This window comes from Dipodomys merriami, unplaced genomic scaffold, assembly GCF_024711535.1.
Source record: "Dipodomys merriami isolate MVZ:Mamm:240054 unplaced genomic scaffold, mDipMer1.0.p SCAF_208, whole genome shotgun sequence".
NCBI classification, from domain to species: Eukaryota; Metazoa; Chordata; class Mammalia; order Rodentia; family Heteromyidae; genus Dipodomys; species Dipodomys merriami.
Window position 1 is genome coordinate 2062176 of NW_027203471.1, and position 24879 is coordinate 2087054.

A 24879-nucleotide genomic window follows, 5' to 3' on the forward strand; every position below is an offset into this window, starting at 1 on the left:
ATTTTAGCTATGGTAAATAATGCTGCAATAAATATAGTAGTGCTAGTAGTTTTAGTATGGTCTTGTTTGTGATCATTTGGGTAAATGCCCAGAAGAAGTATTTGTTGGGTCATAGGGGAGCGCTATGTGGAATCTTTTGAGGAACCTTCATACTCCTTTCCGAAGTAGCTGAACAAGTTTACACTCCCACCCAAGAATGCAGTAGGGTTCGAATGCAGTAGGGTTCCTTTCTGGCCACATCCACTCCATCGTCTGTTGTAAAAATATGGAACACTTCATGAATTTGCTTGTCATCTTTGCACAGGGGCCATGGTACTCTTCTCTGTATCATTTCAATTTTAGTGTATGTGCTGCCGAATTGAGCACAGAACATTTTTTATATAGAAAGTGTAATTGATTTTCTTAAACTAAACAATTCAACAAAAAGTAAGTTCTAAAGAATTGTTGTGAAATTTTAAAACCATGTGTTTCTTATATAAGCACACATTTATGAATAAAGTCAAGATTGGCATGTCAAAAACAATATAATTCCAGATATTTGTTGTTCAAGAGATGTGTAAGAGGAGGAATTCAATTATTCTATACAAGGCACCTCTCATAATGAACATTGAAGCAAGTGTTAAGGTTTGTTAAAAGTTTTAATGTTTTAAATATTTTTAATTTTGGGAATTTGCTTATATATATGCCAAAAATAAGACTGTATGACAGGTCATAAAACTTTTCCATAAAGTATTTAAGATTTATTGTAGCAGCATATACTACTAAGTGTGTACATTTCAGAGTTTATAGAAATTTTACTAATGAGAATTTGCAAATTCTTTGTGTAAAGAAGCAGAGTGAAGAGTTAAGACTTTGTTAATTCCACAGTTTCTGTTAAAACTTTAGGGCTTCCTTACTTTATAGGTTAGCGAGGAACAAATGATGATATAAGCCATATACAGATGAGATGAGCCATAAATAATAATCTTAGTGGGAAGCTTTAAAGACTACTCATAGCCTATAAAACTCTTATTGAACATCATAATCTTAGGCAGTTTTAAATGTACAGGATTATGAAAAAATAGTAAAACCTAATATGTAGTATACTTCAAATACTGGAAACACTGGTAATTGTTTCATTTTTCATTTTATTAATCATTAATATTTAATGATTGGTTTTGTTTATTGTAGCATTGTTTTCCTTGTTGTAATATAATACAACTTTTTGTAAGTCGTCATTAGGAGGTACTTTGAGAATGTTACTGGGATGGCCACACCATTTTTTATAGGTGCATATGAATTTACAAAGAGCAAAATTAAGAACAAAATACTCATTAAAATTTTTCTCAAGTAGAGTCTGAATCAGGAGTGTTAAGTGTCCACAGCTAAAATCTTAGCCCTAGGCTGAAGCAGCCGTCTTACAGAGTTGAGGACACAAAAGTGAGAGACAGTGATTTTTTGTGTTTTGATTTTGTTTTTGTTGGTCGTGGGGCTTGAAATCTTGGGCCTGGGTGCTTTCCCTTAGCTCTTTAGCTCAAGGCTAGTGCTACCACTTGAGCCACAGGACCACCTTTGTCTTATTGTACTGATGTGGTACTGAGGAATCAAACCCAGGGCCTCATTCATTCTAGGCACGCACTCTACCACTGAAACCCCTTCCCACTTCCTGAGAAAGTGTATTTTAAAAAGTCATCTAAACAACATTTGCTTTCTGCTTTGGCTTATATAATGATATACATGAATATCTTTTTATATTTTTGTGAATTGTCATACTTCTAAATTTATATTAATTTCAGCCACTTTATCCTTTTCAAAGTCATGAAATATCTCTAAGAATTTGTTTCTGTAAAGACTGTTTTTGCATTTATAATTTCTTCTGAGTCACTTTTATTTTTTTCAAAATCACTTTATATTTTATATTGACGGGTTTTCACACATCAAATGCCTTCAAATGTATATATGTATTAAGGTTTGTATCCTGTCAATAAATGTGTAGAACACAATTATACCACTGACAAAAGATAATTTGCACTTCATTTATGTGCTTTTGGCCCTGGAGAGTGACTTTAGGTGTGTCAACACAAGTAGAATCAGCATGAAACAAGCCAGCATTTCTTCATTTAAGATATAAGGAAAGGATACAGGTTGATCCATTGTAACAATAGGATGTACAAGACACTCTATCAGAGGGGGATGGAGGGAGGAGTTGAGGTGGTGTAAAGGGAAGGGATGGTAGAGGAAAAACAGGAGGGGTTAACAATGCTCAATAAGAAATGTTCTCATTTCCTTACTTGTGTAACTGTAACCCCTCTGTACAGTATCTTTACAATAAAAGTATATATTAAAAAGATACAAGGAAAATTTCTGTACTTATGGTAAGTTATATTTGTCATTCAGTATCAGCAAGGTATTGTTTTTAGGATGACAGGCATATTAAAATTTTGGATACTCAAATTCTCTACAAAAATAAATATATTATTTACATTAGAAACTGCCCACAATCTAGTGCAGTGTAATTGCTATGAGAAATTTTACCGCATTCTAGGTTTGTAATGGAAAGTAAATGTATATGCAATATCAACAGATATGAATTTTTACAGATAATTTTTGTCTGCATTTTGTGGATGGAATTGGGAAAGCAATTTTAAAAAGCACAAATTTCATCACCAAGAGCTGTCCGCAAACTGTAACAAGTTTCTAATACAGCAAAATTGAATGGTTTGGAACTCCAAGAAGTACTTGAATTGACACATTATCAGAAAGTGTAACCAGGCAAGCACTTTTGTTTTTAAATTTTTGGGGGGGGTCCGGTCGTGGGCCTGAACTTTGGGCCTGGGAGCTGTCCCTCAGCTCTTCAGCTCAAGGTTAGCACTCTACCACTTGAGCCACAGAGCCACTTCTGGTTTTTTTTCCTGCTTATGTGGTGTTGAGGCATCGAACCCAGGGCCTCATGCATGCAAGGCAATCGCTCTACCACTAAGCCACATTCCCAGCCCCTAGGCCAGCACTTTTAAGAAATGCAGCTACTAGATTTCTCATTGAGTGCTTTCATAACACTTTGTGAAATACAAGTCAGAACCTCATTGGAGACTAGACAGTTTTCCCTCACCTTTCTGTCAAGCTCAGTTATTATCAATCAACATATAGCTAATCTTGAATAATCCTCTAATAAGAAAATGTTGATGGAGTGTTTATATGCAGAAAAGCTCGGAACGCTAACTTTTTCCAATTGGCCTGAATGGTTGACCCCCACCCTATTATCCCAAGTCCATACGGACTCCAGGCATAATTCCAGGTATGTGTGAACTCCTTTGATGTGCAGGTAGGGCAATCCACCTAGGCCCAGTTGTAAACATCCCATCTCAGACCCAACTGAAAGTCCTCCATCTTTCTTGACCTAGGGGCTTTTCATTAACCTCTACCTCCTTGATCAGATCTCCTGTAAAACACTGATCCTGTGCCAGCTACCTCACACAACCTCAATCTTGCTGGAAGGGCTGTGCCCCTGGCTGTTCCTCAATAAAGAGTCCTTTCTGTTGGTGATCAAGTCAGGCCTATTCCTTTTCCATTCTCCTCCATTTTCCTAACATATGGTGCTGACACCCAGGAGATAAAAAGCACCAGGAGTAAGTAGGTGCCCTCTGCCAAGGGGCCACCCACCTCCTTGCCACCTCTCACGGAGCCTTTCTGCTACCTTCCTCCTCCTTCCAAGGCTTTTCTTCATCAGAAGCACAGAGCCCTCTGAGCTTACTTTGGGCTAAACAGACACCTGAAAAACCTCCCAGCCTTTGCTTTTGTAAGCAGTACAAGCAGTGGATGGCCACGCTGCTGTGGCTTGAGGTATTATTGCCCCCCTGTGTAAGCTCAGAAAAGGCCTTATCTCTCCCCCTATTCTCTATCCTTTACCCTGTCCCTGGATTCTGATCTCCAGGCAGGAGGCTCTTCACTGTTTGACTGACTTCACCCAATACCTAAAAGCCTTCAGGACAAGGTAACTAGCCCGGTCTGTGGTGTAGGCACCTGACATGGACCCCAGGAGGGCAGGACTCCCTCCCTTCCTTCTTGTCTGTGGGGTACAGAGACTCCAGAAGTCTCTTCTTTCCTTATACCCTGATACCCTTTAATTAGGACCTTTGGGGATGCCCTCTCTTAATTATTGGGATCCATCCGTCTGGCTTCCCAAAGCCCCAGCGGTGCCTGGAGCATCAGGACAGGCTCCATAGTCCTACCAAAATTTCCAAATTGTCTCCCAAAGACACCCCATTGGCATGCCTGCTGTCTAAACTTAAGACTTTGGGCTGACTGATTTACAGTCATAAAAAAACAAAACTGACTTGTTTTTATTCCAAAATCTGGTCTCATTACCATGGCACTGCTGACCTAAATTCAGAACCTTAGGTTTTACTCTTGCTGATTTAAACAATTCTCCAATGAAACTGGGAGGAGTCTGAGGTCCCCTAAACCTAAGCCCTCCTCAAGCTCTGCTCCAGAAAATCCTCACTTTGCTTGTTCTGTTCGGTCCACCAAGTCCTTCTCTGACCTCCACTCCAGAGGGCTCCCTCTCCACTCTCCTGCCTTGCTCACCAAGCCCTTCTCTGCCAGGAGCCACCCAACGTTTCCTCTAAAAAAGTAACTCCTTATCTTGTAGCAACTCAATCTGTCTCTCTCCCCCTCTCCATTTCCCTCTATCTCTCTTTTCTTTGATGACCTCCATCACAAAAGAACCTTTTCTCCTTCCTTGCTCTTCTAACTACACTCTTGGTATTTGCAGTTGGTCCATATTCTCTAGGCTAAAACTGTGTCTGTTTCAAGCAAACTCCTTTTGCTGACCCCAGTCTCTGTGCCTGCCTGTCTGCATGCTTTTGTAGCTGACACAAGGTGGGGGTGGGCATAGGCCTCCAAAGGTAAAACAACAAGCTATGAGTCCTGTTAAAAATCCTTCTAAACAAACCCCTCCATACTTATACATTTCTCAACCCTCTTCTATGGCTAATACACCTTCTTCCTTTCCAGACCATAATTAAATGGTCCTCTGGTCTGGACATTTCGTTAATCTGTTTTTGACTGAGGCTGGCTGACAAACACACTGAGGACAGCCTCTGTCTTTTGCTGCTCTCTCCCTTTACCACCCTGAAATCCCATAATAGAAACAAGCCAATTCTTCTTCTCTTAGGGACTTAGACAATAATACAGTCCTTTCCTATTTCCTGAGTCCACTCACTTCAAAATCTAGATTCTTAATTTCTCCTCTAAGTGGCTACCGAAGAAAAATCCCTCCCTCTCACCTCTTCCAATAACTTTATCCAATTATTCAAACTACCTTTTCAGTAACTTCATTATGCCACATCCTCCCTTTAAATATATGCAGGTTAAAAGTGCTAGCTTTTCCCCTTACAAACCTGTTCAACCACCTCCTCCCCCAATTCTCTCTACATGCCTTGGAAGCTGAACCTAGCAAGAGACAAAGACCACATGATGGGTTTTTCTTCAACCCCCACACTTCCACCAACTTATCTCCTCTCTACTCTTCACTGTTCTAATGGTTAAAATGTTCAATTTAAAATACTAAACCACCTCATCACCAAAATTGATTTAAAGGGTTCCTTCTCTTGTTGTCAATGTTTGTTTAAAGGTGGAAATTCTGTTTGTCAAAATTTGCCTTGCATTTTGTTTGGTATTGCCTTGAACACATGGTTTTTTATCATATTGGTCAAAACAATACCACTTTGCCATTGGAATTCCAAAAAATCTTATGGCCGATTTTCATTTTTTTAAAAACCTACGTGCCTTAAAACGTTTGTTTAAGTGTGTGTTTGTGTGTGAGAGAGAGAGAGAGACAGAGACAGAGACAGAGACAGAGACAGAGACAGACAGAGAGAGAGACAGAGAGCACGTTCAACATAATCTCATTATAATACATAAAAACTGTGTAAAATTTATCTTCTTATAATTCTTGGTAGTGATATTTCTCAACAAATGTGCTGTTTGTTATAAGAAAACATCTTTTTCAAGGGTAGTAGTAAAAGTAGTGAGACCCAGTTCAGCTCCTAGCCAGCTGTGAGGATAAACACCGGTAAGGAGGTAAGAATTTTCTAAAAATGTTTGTTCCACATATTTGTTTCTGTCAGAAAATTTGAGTATGTGGAAGATGGTATGAATATGCCTTAAAAGACAGTTTATGAGTAAAAGTTTGTATGTAATTGTTGGCTGTGATTTACATTAAAACTATCATGTCATTCTCTATGTCCATCTAAAGTCAAGTGTCTTAACCAATCTTTGTATAAATTTGTAAGCAACAAACAGGAGATCTGACAATTCATCCGAGGGACAGATTCTGGCCAAGATCTTGCTTGGACTATCCTACCTCCACCATGGTAGATTGGACTTCTGACTGACTCCATCACACACAGCTGATTCTTGGTAAAAGACTGCTTTAGATTTACAAAAACTAAGACTCCTGGAAAACTCTCTGGAAACCTTTCCAAGCCTGACCTGAGAAAGCCAGCTGCATTGTTATGGTGTTAAAACATGTGTAGGCCAGGACAGCCTCTTGTAAAATTGGTTATCAGGTTTTCCAGGCATCCAAGCTGTGCTCAAACTCTCATCCCATCAATTGAGTTTTGTCATTGTAGAGTTCTGGCAAGTATTTGTTGATCAATTCTTGACAGGATGCATGTAAGCTCTACTTGTTCCTATTAATTTCTGGTTGCTTTAATTGGAAATAATAAAAGATTTTTGTGGCAAATATTGCAGTTCAAAGCCAGCCTGGGCAGAAAAATCCCTCTGAGACTCTATAATCAGCAAAGAGCCAGGCTGGAAGCAGGCTCAAAAATTAACGATCCAAAGGCTAAAAGTGAGCTTGTGACTCAAAGTGCTAGCTTTGAGCTGAAGTGCTCAGGGAATTCCCTCAGGCCTTGAGTTCAAAGCCTATATCTAAGCCACAAGCACCTACACGTCCAGGACAAGGTGGAAAAGAATAAGAGGAGATGATGTCACATCAGCCACTTCGTGCCTACCTTTTCAAAATTAACCAGAGCCAAGCGGTCAATAGACACAAGTTGAGAAGCTTGTCCATCTACTGTCTGTATCTGTCTAACTTCTAACTGGACAGGAATTTACATTCTTGCCTTTGTTACCTGCTATTGATAGGAAATGATCAAGGTCTCACACCAGGCCCTTAACTTCTCCAATCCAGGCCTAACTTCTGACTGGTTATGGGCTCATGATACAAATGGAACATTTATGGCTTGTGCCCAGGGTTTGTTTTACTGTGTCACTCATATGAACTAGTCCTGCCACCTTGTCAGCCTTTTGACTGATCTCATCATTTTCAAGTTACTCTCTAACAGGATAACAGTCCTCACTCAGGATCTGGGACCAAGTCAAGGCCATCCTATTACTGTAGGCATCCAGAGGCTTTGCTGACACTGCCCTGGATCCAACACAGACCTGAAAGACCCCAGCCCCAGTGACTCCTTTAAACCCTCATGCCAGCAGGAAATAGCCAGAAAAGACCATGATGCCCCTCCACATTTTATACTCCTTCAGGTTTACAAATGATGGGAATCTGCTTTGTTCTCATAACTCCATGATACTCCCACTCATCACAATTCTTTTTATGTCTCAAAGACCCTATATGAAGAACTTGCCTCTCACCTCTTGGCCCTAACATTCTATCAAGATGGAATATGATGAATTGACCCCGACCCTAAATCCCGGGTATTTGTGAACTCCTTTGAATTACAGGAAGGGCAATCCACCTAAGCCCAGCTGTACACATCCCATTGTGGTCCCAACTGAAAGGCCCCCACCTTTCTTGACCTAGGAACTTCATTAACCTCTACCTCCTTGCTCAGATCTTTTATAAAAACCCTGATCCTGTCCCAGCTCCCTCACACAACCTCCAAACCCACTGGAAAGGCTGTGCCCCTCACTGTTCATCAATAAACAGTCCTTGTTTGTTGATGATCAAGTCCATCCTATTCCTTTTCCCCTCGCCTCCATTTTCCTAACAAGGACCATCTGTATTCTATGGCCCAGAAGAGAGAAAATTAGGTAAGCATATATGTAATTTTGATTCTACCCACATCAGTTATCTATCCAGACCTGTATCAAAGTGAGAGGATTTTAAAAGAATTTAGTGAGTTAAAATTTAAAATTAAATGTAGAATGAAATTAGTTCAAATGCATTACTTTAAGATATTTAGAAACAACTGAGCAACCTAAAGGTCAATAAGACTTTTTTATTGGAAGGGAAGGAATAGTGTTATTTGGTTCTGTATATTCTAAGTAATTTGCAAAACGAATTTACAAAATAAAAATTACATTTGCAGCAGATTTGACACATTAATTTTTGTATATTGAAAGGAGCACAAGCCTCAAGAATATGTCGATGCAATCCTCTAATTTATCTCTAAATGGTTATGCTTCTGGTCTCAATATTAAAACTTCAAAAACTTAATTTTTAGCTAGTTGTGCAAAGGGATTTCGTTTCATCATGTCAGTGTTGAAGAGAGTGTACATGTGCATTTCAATGTACAATGCATCTGGATCATTTTCACACTTTCCATTTTTCTTCCTTCACTTACCCCAATCCCATTTTCCCTTCAAGTTTCCTATTTATATTCTCACATATGTACATTGAGGGTTATGACTGTATTAGTCAAACATTTCCATCTCCATTCTTCTGCCCTATTCCCATTAAGCCCAGCTCTCCCTTTTAAAACTTGTTTCAACTTCAGGATATTTTGTTAAATTTCTCTCCCTTTGGCATTTGGTTTTGGGCTTGCCACATTCTCTTCCATGTTTGACCTACATAACTGAAGATATTTCTCCACATTTCTAATCTCTGAATGGCTGAGATAGGTCTCTTTTACTATAACCATTCTGTCCTAAATTCAGAATTGTATTCCTTCTTTAGTAGTCTGCTCATCACAGGGAAAGCTGTAGAACTCAAGGCAAATAGGGTGGAAAAGTGTAGTAGTGGAGGTCATTAGACATTGATGAAGTAAACTATATAACTCATGTGTATAGATGCAAGGGAATAACTGGGAGAGAATGAGGGAATGGAAGACAGTGTATGAAAGGAAATATACTCATTAACTGACTCACATAATTGGAAACTCTCTGTATATCACCTCTGTTATAACAATTAAAGTCATTTGAAAAAAATTCCTCCATGCAATGTGCTAGCCTAAACTACTTCCTTTGAAGAAAATCTACAGCAGTTAGAACAACATTTAAATTTATTAGAAAGAAAATACAATATTTAATTTGAAACCGTATCACATCAAATGAGGTTAGGCCAAAAAAAGAAAATAGAGTCAGGAAAATCTTTTTGTTGCTATTAACTGTCTGCAGAGAACTCTGAAGTTGAGCTAAAAGTGGAAATGCTATGAGGTGGCAAGTCCACCCTGACATCTCAGAATGCTGAGAGCTGGCCACAGAAGGGTTAAAACAGACAATTCTTGAGAGAGTTAAGAGACTGGAGTGTCACACTCCTTCCTTAGTGCTGGAAATGCTGAATTTTCAGTGCTGTTGACCTTGAAGGCAAAGGTGATGTGTATATCAGGTCTAGACATTGTCTGGTTGCAGTCTCCTCTCTCAAAACAAGGGAAAAAAGTGTTTCTCACAAACTCTGTTTCGGCTCTGATGGTAATATTAATATAGATGCTTTATTTATTTTCTTGGTCATGACGCTTGAACTCTAGGCCTCAGTACTGTTCCTGAGATCTTCAATTCAAGGCTATTGTTTTACCAATTGAGCCATAGCACCACTTCAGTTTTCTGGTGATTAATTTGAGATGAGTATCTCAATGACTTTCCTGATCCTGCTGGCTTTGAACTGCAATCCTCATATCTTTGCCTCTTGATTAGCTAGGATTATGGGTGTGAGTAACTCGTACCTAGCTAGATGCTTTATTTTTTTCATGTATCCATGGTTACTTGCTCTATGTAAATTCAAGAAAAAATGTTTGATTGTAGAGACTCAAGGCCCAAGTGCTACTTAGCCTTGGGAACCCAGGTTTCACTATATCTCTCTTTTATATTTATTTTTTTTGCTTTTTCTGCTTTTTTATTGTGAAAATGCTGTACAGAGGGGTTATAATTATATGGGCAAGATAATGTGTACACTCTTATAAAGCATTGTAGCCTCTTCATTTGTTTCCCCTTCCCATCCTCCCTCCGCCCCCCCAACCAAACCTCCTCCCAGCCCAAAAAAGTTGTAAAATTCTTTTTCGACATAATGACTTGTGCATCTCATTGTTGCAATAGGTACACTTGTATCCCTATTTAAACGATTTGTTTTTTCCCTTCCCCTACACAAATTATACCAACATCAAATACAGTGAAAGTAGGGGTTATATCATGGGGGAGGGACATACAAAGCAACAAAGAAATAATCTAATAAATGTGTTAGAAACAATTGCATGAAAGAAAAAAAAACATTTGAATACATATCTTAAGGTTCATTTCCCTAACATCAACTTATCTGGCCTTTTCTGCTTGACTCAGACATATACTATATATTGCAAATAAGGGAAACCATAGGACCTATGTTTCTTTGGGCCTGGCTTACTTCACTTAATATAATTTTTTCCAAGTCTTTCCATTTCCTAACAAATGGGGCAATGTCATTCTTTCTGATGGCGGCATAGAATTCCATTGTGTATATATACAACATTTTCTTGATCCATTCATCTACTGAGGGGCATCTGGGTTGGTTCCCTATTTTAGCTATGGTAAATAATGCTGCAATAAACATAGTCGTGCTGGTACCTTTAGTGTGGTTTTGTTTGTGAACATTTTGGTAAATACCCAAAAGTGGGATTGGTGCTCAAAAGACTCCACATAGAGCTCCCCTATGACCCAGCAATCTCTTTTTCTTTATATATGTGTTTGTCTGATTTTCTTTGGCTCCAGATTAATATATAACTATGTCGGATTATGGTTAACAACAATTTTCCTCTACAATGGTAAGAGAAATGTCCATTTTAAGAGACATATCAGCAAAGGAAATTGATCAATAAGAAAAACTGGTTCCCAAATAGAGCATTTGAAGAAAAAACGAAGAGATAATTGGAGAGAAGAGGAAATGAGAGAAAGAGACAGAGAGAAAAAGAAACAAATTAGAAAGAAGGACGTAAAGAAATCTAATAAGCAGGAAACAGAATGAACAGAGAAAACCATAGAAAAATAGTCTTGTAAAGATACCTTAGAATCAGACAGACAGATTTCTAGAAAGGCCACAGATTATATTATCAAACATAGGCTAAGAATCAGGTAAGCTAAGGACCATGGAACAATCCAAAAACTATGTAAGGACAGTAATTTAAGTACACACACCTTTCTCAGTCCCCTACCACATCCAAAATTGTATGGGATCACATTATTTAAGCAACTCTTGTAAAACTTCATTAAGATAGTTCAGTGTTGCTCATGAGGATGTGATCTCTGACAAGCTGCTAGTGAATCTTCACCTTCCAGAAGTCACCTACTTGGTGTCATTGAATCACATAACAAATGTTACCACCTTTTCTCATATCAGAATAACAAGACACAAATGGAAACAGATCTGCACTCAACTTAGAATATAAGATTTTATAATTACTTAATCTACAAGTCATCTTTATCTGATTTAGAAACATGTTCCTAAAGCTGAAATTGTTTTTGTCCTTTTCAAGCCTGGACACCCTTAGGGACATAAAATGCAATGTAAAAACATGAGAAATAAAAAAAAAAAAACACCTCACCAGAGATCCTTTCATTCTTTCTTGATGTTGACAATGATCAGAAGATTCTGGAAGCATGGCTGGGAGATTGGCAAATGAGGTAGTCAGGAAAGAACCTCTGTGATTTTGCCCCAGATTTTCCTGTTGAAAATATTCTAAATGAGCTGGAAAATCATAAAGCCTTCTGGGGAAAAGAATTTTTTCTGTGTCAAGTAGAGCATTAAACTCTTCTCTAAAGGTGAATCCACAATCTATTAGTTGGTAGATAGGATAAAAGCAATTAATTTCTAGGTTAATATACATATAGGATTTTTAAAAATAATGTTCCCACAAAATAAATGAATAATTGAAAGAAAAAACACATCCCAACTTTAGTACAATTAGTTATTACTGAAATACACTTAGGGATGTATGAAGTACATTTTATTAATGCAAAACTATCCTAAGGACTCAATTTAGAATTTGTGCTCTACCTCATTCATCAACAAAATTAATAACCATAGAACAATGTATGTGAATATTCCATATCTGTTCACCAAACTCATACAGGAAAAATGCATCTAATAGATATTTCTTGTTATAATTTCAATTATGGTTGTCAAGTATACAAATATTTTTCTGTATACAAATACTCAGAACAACCTTGTGCAATGCTGCGCAATTTGCCATTTAACCTGCTTTGTCCAAATGGACATCAGTAAAAAAGATATAAACACCAGTTTGAGAAGTCCCTCACTTTCCTAAACATTGATATGAAAAACTATGGCGATCTTGCTGGATATACACGATTTAATAAAGACACACCTTAAAATACTAGTAATCGGAGTGACACAATGCCAATTAGCCACCTACATCCAAGGAAGGAGAACACTAAAGTCTAATATGTTACTTAAACAATACTAGCACAAAATACTAAGGTGAGGACACCCCAGAATCTAGATACATAAAATTAAAACAAATAAATAGCTTTGTCATTTTATATTTTCAGTTGTTTTATTACACAGGAAAAGCTATTATCCACAATTCTGTATATTTTAAAATACAATATTGTGGAATGGAAACTCATAATATAAAATTAAATGAACTTTACATTGACATTTACCAAAACTGAAAATCTACTCTGTACACATCAGTTAGGTTGTTTGTGTTAGGAAAGACAATATGAATCATTTAAAAGCAATGTTTACACATTAATATTGGGTTTTTCTACATCACCACGATGTTTCTTCAAAAAATTTAGAAAGAGGGCTGGGAAAGTGGCTCAGTTTTAGAGTGCTGGCCTTGCATGCATGAGGCCTTGGGTTTGATTCCTTAGCGCCACATTAGCAGAAAAAGCCAGAAGTGGTACTGTGTCTCAAGTGGTAGAGCACTAGCCTAGAACTGAACAGCTGAGAGATAGCCCCCTGACCCACAATTCTGGCCCAATACTGGCAAAAAAGAAAATAAAAACAGAAAAATAATTTAAAGGAATTTATTGTAAGCTGTGTCCATATTCATAATGCTTGAGGTCAGGAGTATTATAGATTTCAAGGTGGGATATTTTATTTTTGTTTTGTGATTTGGACTATTTTCATATATACTAGTGATTGAACATACCTCCTTAAAATTTCAAAATTTTCTATTTCAGATTATTTTATTAAAATATAATCTTTATTTAAAAGATGGCATTGTAACTGGGCTATGGTTGCTTAATCCAAGTTACCCAAATGTCTGAGACCTTAGGATCATAGATTGAAGACAGCTGTGGGAGGAATGTCTGGGAGACTCTGATCTCCAATAAATTACCAAAAATAGTTGTCAGTAGAGATGTGACTTAACTGGTAGAGCATTAGCATTTGGCAAAAGAAGCTCATGGTCAGTGTCCAGGCATTAAATTTAAGAAGGAGGACTAGCACAGAAAAAGTGGCATTGGATTGTATTAAAATATATTTTACCAATTGTTTCAGAATACGTGTTTAGGAAGTCTCATTTTAAATGGTGTAAAGCAGGCTCATTATTATACTGGAGAAATTGGCATTTGTCCATAACAAATAAACCAAGTGGAGTGTAACCCTGTTAGTAACAATTTAAAAGTTGCAAACACAAAAGGATGTGCAGAAGATAAAAATTGGTTGAACATGTTTCTATAAGATATTTGAAAGGAGTGCTTATGCTTCACTGACTTCAATTCCCAAAAGGAATTTCCAAAGTGAAATACTTCTTTGAGCAGATTGTGACAAGAAGGATAACATTAGGTAAAACTTCAGAATATGTAAAACACATACAACCTTGAGCAAAATACATTACTTCAAATTTTCTTCAGTAACTTTTTATAAGACCAGAGATCCCTGACCAACACCTCCAGAACAGGCAGGAAAAACCAACATAATAGATCTAGCATTAATTCTCGGGTCTTCATCTGGCCCACAAAAGATGGACGGAGTCCAAGGAAAGGTAACTGTGGCCGCTAGCCCATTCCCCAGCCTCCCTTAGCAGCGGGGAGTCAACTCAAGCAGGAAAACTCATTTATTAACACAGTACAAGTAGTTTTTAAAGCAAAAATGAGCAGCTGGCATTGGAGGGGAGGAAGAGGAACCAATCACTGTCAAGGTCATACCCTATCATGCACCTAAGCTTCCATGGGCTGGTTATGCACAGAAAATACAGCAAATTGGGCTCTGCCCACTCAATTCCTTCTCAGCACCATCTTTGCTACCCATGTGCTCTACAGATTCTGCCTTTTTTGTTTTAATGGCAGACCCACCTCCCAGTTAGTTATCTTTTCCCCTCCTTTGTCAAGGTTATTTTAACAGGATTACATTGATAAGGATAGCATTGGCCACTCAGGAGGTTCAAGGCAAGTCTGGGGGTCGAGGTTTGCCAGACAAGGATAGGGAGGGCCCTTGTTCATGATCCAAGAGCCCGTCCTAGTTATCTCACATCCTTACCTAGAACAATAATAAACATCAGTCTCACCACCGTTAGAAATGCCTGAAGCAGTTCAATTAATTCCTGGGCACATATAAAAGTCAGTATCTTGTAAGGTTGTTCTCTTCAGAACATAGGAGCAGCCTGGGTATTGGGAGTTCCACACATGCAGCATGGTGAATCCTCGTGGGCTCCCACACTCAGGCCATTCTACTATATTCCAGAAAAACACGGAACATTTAAAACAAACTGAAGACATAGCAAACCAATCCTGGGCACATGGTGTCTTTAAAATGAGCCAGTTCCTTGTACATGCCTTTAACCGAGCACAGGGTCAAGATGACCTTTGAGCTTTACTGTCAGCTCCCAATGGCTCCCAACATCTCCCCTGTCTTTGTTTAAAGAAGCGAACCCCCCTGTATTAGGTTGGGTGGATCACATTGTCTGCCTTACCCGTCATCGGGAACTTCTTCAGAGTGAAGCGGAAGGCCCTGTCTTACGTTGGTCAGACTGACACCCCCTCTTACCCATCTCTGGCCGTGATTCCTCTCGGGGGAAATTCATTCACTTGGAGCTTGATCTTATGTAAATGTTTGGCTAAGCTCATAAGAGTTTTGCAGTGCACGTATCATGCAAGGAAAGCATAGAAAAACCATCAGCAAATGCATTACCAGGCCAAGCAATGTCTTTAGCAGTCCTTTAACATTAGTCAAGGATGGAATAGCAGTCTGCCTCTTCAGAATCCAGAGGTGGGGCCTGTTCTAATCTGGCTATTTGCCTGTGGGGTTGAAAAAGATCTAAAGACAAGATATTTGATGATTTCTGCATTGCCACCACTAATCACTGCCCAGGTCACCCTTTGAGGTTGATGCAGATTCCGTAGGGCCATATCCCAGACTGGGAGGGTCAGGAGAGCCAACAGCTGGAGTATCACCATCTGCAATTGTTAGAGAACACAAGAGATTCTCAAGGTCTGGTTGCCCTTGGGGATGGTTAGTAATTATCTTTCTGGCTTTCCTCTTTTAAATACAAGCCTTGGCCACCATAGCCCTTTTTCTTTCCTTGTTAGTTAGTTTATCCTTGGGTATCCTCCTGTACAGAGGAAATGGGTAAAAACTTAAGGTTCCTGGCAGGGATCCAAATGGGGACTGTCTCCCCTTTGGGAAAAACACATCCAAATCTCCTGCCCATGGCGTGGTCAGGACCTCTCCATTGTTGTGTCAGGGGGTCCTTCCACCTGACTTTCAGATGGGGCTTAGGGTTTAGTTGTTCCCAGTGCTTCTGAAATCTGGATTCAGTTGCCCCTTTTGAAAAATTGAAAATATTAATGGTAAACAAATCTATCTGTATCTGTATATGGGGGCTAACTCCCCTTATTTGTTTTAATAATTGATCCTTAAGACACTGGTGATTTCTTTCTATAATTGCTTGGCCTTGGGGAATATAGGAAATTCCTGTAGTATGATTAAGATGCCATTTGTCAAAAAATCTGACATTGCTTTACTAACAAAACAGTGTCCATTATCGGTTTTAACTTGTGCTGGTAGACCCAAGGTGGCAAAGCATTGAAGAAAATGTTCTTATGAATATTTAGTTATTTCTCCTGTATGTGCTGTGGCCCAGCATGCTCCTAAGTAGGTATCTATAGAGACAAATGTATATTTAAACTTACCAAAGGCTAGGAAATGAGTAACATCCCTTTGCCAGAGGACATTAGGTTTAAGGCCTCTGGGATTTAACCCTGGTGGTTGTAATGAGGATACTTTTAAGAAGGGCTGGCATGTTGTACAGGTATGTACTATCCGTTTTATGTCCTTTACAGGAATCTGAGGAAATCTATGCTGAAAACCTCTCCAATTAATGTGGGTTAAATCATGCAAACAGGTAGCCTCTTGTAACTTTAATGGTTGTGGGCCAGTAGCTAACTGGTCTACCAAATTATTGCCTAGGGATAAAAACCCAGGAAATTTTGAATGCTCTCTCAAATGTTGAATATGAATAGGGGCTCCCCGCTCTTCTAATAGGCTCATAAGGGTAACCATAAGAGGGGAAATAGGGTTTTCATCCAGCTTAATGTGTGCCTGGGGAATACGAGGGAGCAAGTTAATCATATATAGGCTATCAGAATACAAATTAAAGGGCTTTTGAATGTCCTGAGGGCCATCATTATGGCTAGCATTTCTTTATATTGTGCTGACCCTTAAGAAGGCTGAAATCTTTGTTGGCTTGGGGTCTTTTGTTGTTCCTCAAAGTCTGCATACAGAGAGCCTGCTTTTCCTTCATCAGTAAAAACATGGAGGGTGCCACGAATAGATATAGGAGAAAATAGAGATGGTATTTTGAGGGGAAGTCGACATAACATGACAGTCCATTTGGATGGCCCATAATGGCAGTCAATTTGGCCTAGAAACCCCTCCAAGGAGAGAGCAAGACGAGCATTGGCTCGAGCGAGCCACTCAACATCTGCCATCTGAAAAGGAAAAACAATGAAGTGAGGGTCAAGGTCATAATGCCTTTGGGCTTGGGTCCTTCCCTTGACAATAGCATCTGCAAGTTGGTCTGCCTGAGAGTACACCTGAGGTGTGCCCCCAAGGGGAGTGTGAACGCACTCTAATGGCTCCCCTGTTTGAGTTAAAACTGCAGAAATCAATGTAACACCTGCAAACAACCAAAGGGAAAATGGGCTCAAAAATAAAATACCTCATTAGGGAACATTTATCCAGGGCTTTTTGGAACTGCAAAAATATTGCCCAATGGATATCTGTAATTGTAATAACTTCTTGGGGCGGCCTGTCTTTTAGTAGAGCAAATAAGGGCACAAGACTATCTTTAGGGACAGGAACCCATGGTAACAGCCAATTGATTTCCCCTAAAAGACTCTGAAGTTGGGTTAAGGTTAGAGAGGCTAGAATATCCAGCAAAGGCTTAAGGGGTCTGGCCTGAGTCAAGGTAAAGTGGGTTCCAAGCACCTTAACAGGAGGTAACTTTTGAATTTCAGTGAGGGCTATGGTAAACTCCCTCCCCTTTTAAATATGGCAAGAACCTGGGCCAGAAGGCCCTCCAGGCGGCTCAGGTCTTGGTGTCCAAGAATTATATCATCCATGTAGGCATAGGCAAGGGAGGTATCTGAACCCAGAACAGGCCCTAAAAGTGTGGCCAAGTATTGTTGGCAAAAGGCTGGGCTATTGGACATTCCCTGTGGCAGCACCATTTATTTGAACCTCTGATCAGGCTGGAAAAATTTAAGAGAAGGGATGGAAAAAGAAAACTTCTTGCAGTCATCTGGAAGCACGGGGACAGAAAAAAAAAAGCAATCTTTAATATCAATCACAACCAATGTCTATTCTGAAGGTATAGCAGGAGTCCAGGGCATGCCTCTTGGGAGCGTTCCTCCTAGCTCCATCCTTTCATTTACCTTAAGTAGATCTTGGAGCATATGGCAAGCCCTGGAGACTTTTTGAATAACAAATACAGGTGTGTTCCAAGGATTCATAGAAGGGGCTATATGCCCAAAGTTTACTTGTTCTTCCACCAAAGGGTGGATGGCTACAAGTTTAGGTTTGGTCAATGGCCACTGTTCCACCCAGACAGGGCTTCCAGGCTTCCAACTGATGGGAGGTACTCGGGGAACAGTGGCCTTTAGGATTGGGGGTGCACCCAAGCAGTTCCCCTATGTTCTTCTCTGTAATTATGAAATTTAAAAAATCCTTTTTCTTAACTCCCTCTAGATCCTGTTTAAGCCTTTGTGCTTCTTCCCCATCCAGGATATCATCATAGGAAGCTTGATGGTCCATAATGAGCACAGCATCCATTTGTCTTAGCATGTCTTGCCCTAGTAAATTGGCAGTGAGGCTGTTTGCTACTAAAGGGCATATCTTTCCCTGTTCTACATCTGGGTTAGTCCATTTCATAAGGGCAACCATCTCTTTGGACTGGGAGTTGCCCCCTACCCCCAAAATAGGGGGCCCAGGTACAAGCTTCCAATCCAAGGGCACTTCCTCCTCCCTGAGTATGGTTTGATTTCCCCCCGTGTCAATTAAGCAGTGAAACCTCTTTCCTCCTATGAGAATACTTATTTTAGGGCTTAGTCCTTCCACTAGGGGGAAGGACTTGGGTCGTCCTGCTGCGAGGCTGCCTGTGCCTCGCAGCAGAGGGGGTTACTCCTTGAGTAAACAGGGCTAGAGGATGCCCCTGCCCTAGTTTAAAGGCTTCTCATCTAAATCAAACTTGGATCAACAATCCTTTTTCAAAAGGTATCCCTTCCTGCACCTGGGGCAGCGTGTAGGGGGCGGTTTGGTCCCCCCCCCGGGCCGGTTGGAGGGGGATTGTTGTAAACAGTCCCTCTTAAATTGCCCCTCCTGCCCATAAGAGACCCCTCCCAGATGGTCTTTGGGTCCCTTGGCCCTGGGCTGCCAGCGCCTGGGTAATAGCCTCAGTCATTTCAGATGTCTGAGCATGTAAAGCTAAAGCTAATGATTGGGACTGGTGCTGTTGCTGTCCACATTCTGGGAGGCCACCACCCATCTGCTCAGGGAACTCTTTCTCAATCCTGCGCAGGACATGCGGTGGTCTGCATTCATCCCTTCCCAGACCAGCAGCTTTACAAACTGATCTCAGAGGTTCCCTGCTGGTAGCTTGCAGTGAATGCTCTGTTGGACTCATTCTATAAACTCAGCTAGAGGCTCACCAGGTTTTTGCCTCACTCCTGCTATGGGGGTCTCAGTGGGCCCATCATCCAGTTTGTACCATCTGGCAAGTCCTGCCTGCCTCACCTGGTCACAGTATGGGCCAGGTATTGTGGCCTGTTGGACACCAGTGGAGTACCCTTCTCCAGTCCCTGTTAACATGGCATAAGTAAAAGGTATTGCGGGTTGAGGCTGCCAGTTATTCTCCACTCGCACTCTACATTCCTCCTTAAAGAAAGCACACCATTAAATCAACTGAGAACTGGTGAGAACAGCTTTGGCTACATCCAGCCAGTCCTTATGGACACATGGGTGATAAGCAATGTCCTGTAACAGGGTCTGGGCCCAAGGAGAGTTCGGGTCATCCTCCACCACTGCCTTGTAGAGCTCTTTAAGATCCTTAGCTTCCCATGGATATCATTCCAAGGGCCTGTTTGCTCCTGGTGCCAGATTGACCAGATACACTTGGGGATGTAAATCCTGTGGCCTAGGCTCCAGGCCCCCAGGTGGCCCTTCCTTTCCAGGGTAGGCCTCTGAGTAGGTTACTTCCCCAGCCCTCAGCTCCTACATGGATCATTGGTAGGAGTCCAAGTCTTGCAGGTCCCTCTCGCATGTCCTGTAGGGTGTCTTACCCTATTCCCCCCCACCCAATCGGGGGAATAGGGAGGGAGCCTACGACTATCAGGGGGACCTGAGTCAGAGGGGGTAACTTTCACCCTCGTTTTGACTTCCACTGTGCATGTCTCAGTGCATTCTCCCTCCAATTTGACCCATTCCTTTTCCTTCTCACATCCCAAGTCCTACTTTACTCCTTCTAGGCCTAATGTTGCCTCCTCCTCCTTCTTCTGTGAGATAGCATTACCCATAGTAAGGGTTTCACTTACCCTGAGAGACTGTTTTGCCTTGACCGGTGTCTTTTCCTTTTGTGCCCTACTTGTGGCGCCAGATGTCGGGTATTCGTCTGTCCCACAAAAGACGGACGGGGTCCAAGGAATGTTAAGTCCCCCACTAGCTGGTTCTCCAGCCTCCCTTAGCTCGGGAGACAATCAGACACAGCAAGGAGTCAACTCAAGTGAGGAAACCTCGTTTATTAACACAGAGCAAGCAGTTTTTAAAGCAAAAAAGACCAGGTGGCATGGGAGGGGAGGAAGAGAAATCAATCACTGTCAAGGTCATACCCTATCATGCACCTAAGCTTCCACAGGCTGGTTACGCACAGAACATAAAGCAAATTGGGCTCTGCCCACCAACTCCCTCTCAGTGCCATCTTTGCTGCCCATGTGCTCTACAATTAGTAATTCTATATATGGCACGATCAGGATTAGTTTGAGAGATCACATTCCAGAAATGATAGTGAGAATAGGATTAAGGATTAGTAAATAGGCAGATACTATCATTTGTGACCATTACTCCTGTACATCAAACCACAGCCTCATGTTCCCGCTGATAGTCTCTGGCTTATTCTTAAACCCAGTTCTCCTCCACTCCTAAAAGTTGGTCTAAATCTTCCAGCAACACGAAATGATTGAGAACGTTAGAGGAATTTTGTGTTTGGGAAGTAGAACCAATTTTTGCTTAAGGTAAGAAAAGCTAAAAATATTTCCCCCTTCCTGTGACTTTCTGCATCTTCTCATTAGGATTTGTCAGAATTGACGAGGTCTGTCCTTTGAGGAGGTTAATTCCTTTTCATGGGGTGCCCCCTTCCAACACTGGTAGGCTTCATTGCTACAAATACAGAAAAAGCACACACTACCATAATATGTACAACTGTCTGTAGTCACAAGGTCGTGTACAATCATGTATGTACTCAATCAAGGAGCACTAAGAAGGCAAACAAGGCAGGAGCAGAAAAGACACACCTGTAGGAGAAACAACACAGAATACCAAAATAAAATTGCAATATAAGAAGACTCCAGGCAGACACACAATTCACAACATCACTAGAATTGTTACCATGCTCATGTTACAGCTGGGCAAAGTGAATAAATTCACATGGGTTAACAACAGAATCTCTTGGTCATGGAGTTTAAACAAAGCTCTTGGCTCTCTTAGTCTGGAGAACCATTCAACTTACTCTCAGAACTTCAAGAGTCATTTTCAGTTGTCTGCATGCACATAGTCTACTGGCAATGCAAACTCATGAACTGCAAATCATTAACCCCAGAAAGGAGTAACACATGGAGTGTAGACTCAGGTCCTACACCCATCTTAGGGTTCTCACCTCACATTATTTCCAGAGCCTGAGATTCCTTCAAGTTACAGTTGTCAAGGTCCACTGAAGACTGGCTGGGCACCTGCCTCGCTACTCCAACTATTAAGGGCAAAACTGTACTTCATAGCATTTCCAGCAGCAACGAGGGAAAGAAACGAATTTACAGAGTGAAAACAATGGTGGGTGAAGAGGCGCACATTAAGTAGGTTCTGCCACCCCATACTTCCAAAAAAAAATCCCAACCCTTTCAAAGCATCTGTGCTTCAATGGACACTACAATTCCCACAATGTGATAGGCTACCCTAGAGGAAGTTGGTCTTACATAGGTTGGACCAGTGTCAGACTCTAAGTCTGAGGAGTTCCTTGATGCATAGGGAAATTTATCTCCTAACTGTGTCAGCTAACATGAGTTTCTACTTTAAAATCACAATTTGCCTCTTGAAACATTGTGAGACCAATCAGATAATGGAAATATATTGGGGAGAATTACATAATTTCACATTTTAATTCTTAGTTATGATAATGTAATTGTGGTTATGAGATTACATTGCTTTTGCTTCTGTTTTTGCTTACCAGGTATGATTTGCTGACTGTAAATTGCTCTGTTTTTTTTCCTTAAAATTTAGAATATCTTCCATCGCATCTTCAAAAGGTTTACTGACACTAAACTGATTCCTTGACCAATTTCACCTGTTCTAATATATACACATATATATATATATATATATATATATATATATATATATATATATATTGAACTCAGTTATTGAACATAATAATTTTAGTTAATTCTTGTAATTTTCTAAATAAAAAATAAGGTGAGGTTTGGGAGCCAGTGGTTGCTGCCTGTAATCTTCGCTGCTCAGGAGGCTGATTTCTGAGGATTGTAGTTGGAAGCCAGTCCCTGCAAAGAAGTATATGAGACTCCTGAGACTCTTACTCCCGTTACCCATAAAAAAAACCAGGGGTGGAGCTGCAGTTCAAGGGGTAGAAATCTAGCTTTGAGTAGAAAGCTCAGGGACAGAACACAATCCCTGGGTTCTAGGCCCAGGATGACATAAATAAAAGATAATGTTATCTTCACAAAAGATAATTACACTCTTTCCTATCTACACAGAAATGGACATTTCTATTGTCAAATTGATTTTCCTTGCAACTCCATTTCCTTCAACTTACAAATGGTAACAGTAGATAAGGATATCTTGTTGCTGATTTTAGGAGATTGGTATAGGAATTTTCACCATTAGGTAGGATATTGGTTATCAACTGTTCTTTTTGAAAAACAGATATTTTCATTAACATATTTTCAGTACATAGGGTAGCCTCGTGGTCACAGTTTAATGCAAGAATATAATTTATTTCATTGACCTCAATCAATCATACTTCCTCATCCACTCTCCTTCCTAATATAATTTTAACCTACTTCATTATATTGTTTTTGTAAATGCTTTTAAAGAATTTTGAATGAAGAGAATAAACATGGTCAACATTGTTACTTGTATGAGAATAAAATAATGAAACATGTCCAAACTATTTTACATCATGATGAAGGGAGGGAGATGTACCAAATAGAATACATTATAAGCATATATGAAAATGTCATATACGAAATCCTACATATATAACTGTTAACACTTTCTTTTGTTCCTGTTTGAAGTGTCTTTTACCTTTTTTTTCCCCCTCTGGAGTTGTTCTCTACCACTTAATTCCATTATTTTGATCACTTTATTAGAGATTAGTTTGGATTTTACTATCCAGCTTGATTTTAATCCCTGGTCTTCAGATCCTATCCTACTGACAAGCTAGTATTACAAGCATGAGCCACCAGCATATGAGTCTACATGAACTTTATAAATGTACATTTTAAACCATTTTCTCTCCCTCTGCCACTGGGGTTATCTTCCAATAGCTCTATTTCCTGTTTAGTAGTAGTAGCAGTAGTAGTAGTAGTAGTAGTAGTAGTACTAGTAGTAGTACTAGTAGTAGTAGTATAGTCCTTAAAATCTGTCTATTAAATCTGAAATCGGGCTTCTCTCCCAATAGATATGCTTTTCCATTGTGGTCACACTTACTGACTATTTGCATATCTGATCATTGTTAATCAAATAGAATGTGTAAAGTAACAAAGAATAACAACTGTGGACAGAACTCATTTATTTCTCTGGTTCCACTAAGTTAGACTATTATAGAAAAGTTTACTTTTCTATAGAGCTGTTCCAAGGACCAAACATGAGTATGTCCACAGGCTTTTCAGGGTTTGCCTAGCAAGGTGCTGCTTCTTTGGCCTTCAGCACACTGAGAAGTTCCACTAATATTAGCTTATTGTTGTCTTGTTTATGAGAGAAATATGGGAGCCTAAGATGAGAGATACTTGTTCCCAACCTTGTAAGGCAGAAATATGTACAATTATAACTAAACGGGCGAGAGGCCTCTGTGCCTCTCTCCAACTGCTCTGTGGAATTTCTGTCCTTTGAAGAGGGAGGATATACGTGTTGTGTTTTAAAAAATTATGTTCTTTAAACATAAACATAAAAGCTCTCTAAAAACTCAGATATCTTACTAACCTTTAGTATTTTCTTCATTTGCTGTCTATCCTTAGGTTACTTCCAGACTATAATTGGTAGTTGTTATATTTTTTAAACATTGGGGTATGCTGCATGCATTTTATCACAATCACCACTACTAAACCACTGCTGCACTCTTTCTTTCTACCCTAACTCAGATGTGCAGGTTTGAGTCACTCCAGGGACAACAAGTCTGAGTAGAACATGTCTGATTTTGGAATTTCATATGCCAGAGAACGTATAATGGTCCCTTAACTTTTGCTATTGTGAGATAAGCTCCATGGCCTATTTCTTAAATGTGTTTTTCGGTCCTCTAATCCTACAATACTACATGACACTGAACGGAAGATTTCTTCATATTGGATGAGAAAATATTTGAAATGATATTGCTTAAGTGGAAACTTACAGGGTCTAGTGGAAATGGAGATAGGACTGATAAAATGGTTTTCTAAGGTCCCAATGGAATAATCTGTTTTATATTCAATTTTTTTCCAATTAAAGTACACACACACACACAATAGTCTAAAAGTGAAAAAAAACAAGAATGATAAATGTTCCTTGGGTTGTGAGAGAACAAGGAAGGTAAATTTGGAGGTAAATTAAGTTAGCAACTGTGATGGTTAATCTTGAGGATAAACTTAATTGAGATTGATTTGATTGTGTTTAGATGCACCCACCTAACTCTGGGTGTGTTTGGGGGGTTTCCAAGCAGACTAACTGAAGCAGATACGCCTCCTGCACATGGGTGGCACAGTCCCATAAGCTGGCTTTCCATATGGAATTAAAGAGGAGAAAAGAGA

The 24879-nt window shown here is 39.8% G+C and overlaps 1 non-coding gene across 1 annotated transcript; it reads right to left on the reverse strand.

Moving 5' to 3' along the window:
• Window positions 1-259: 259 nt before the first annotated feature.
• Window positions 260-366, reverse strand: LOC138833457 (U6 spliceosomal RNA). The gene has a single exon (XR_011373921.1). It is a non-coding gene; the product is annotated as a U6 spliceosomal RNA (small nuclear RNA).
• Window positions 367-24879: the final 24513 nt, after the last annotated feature.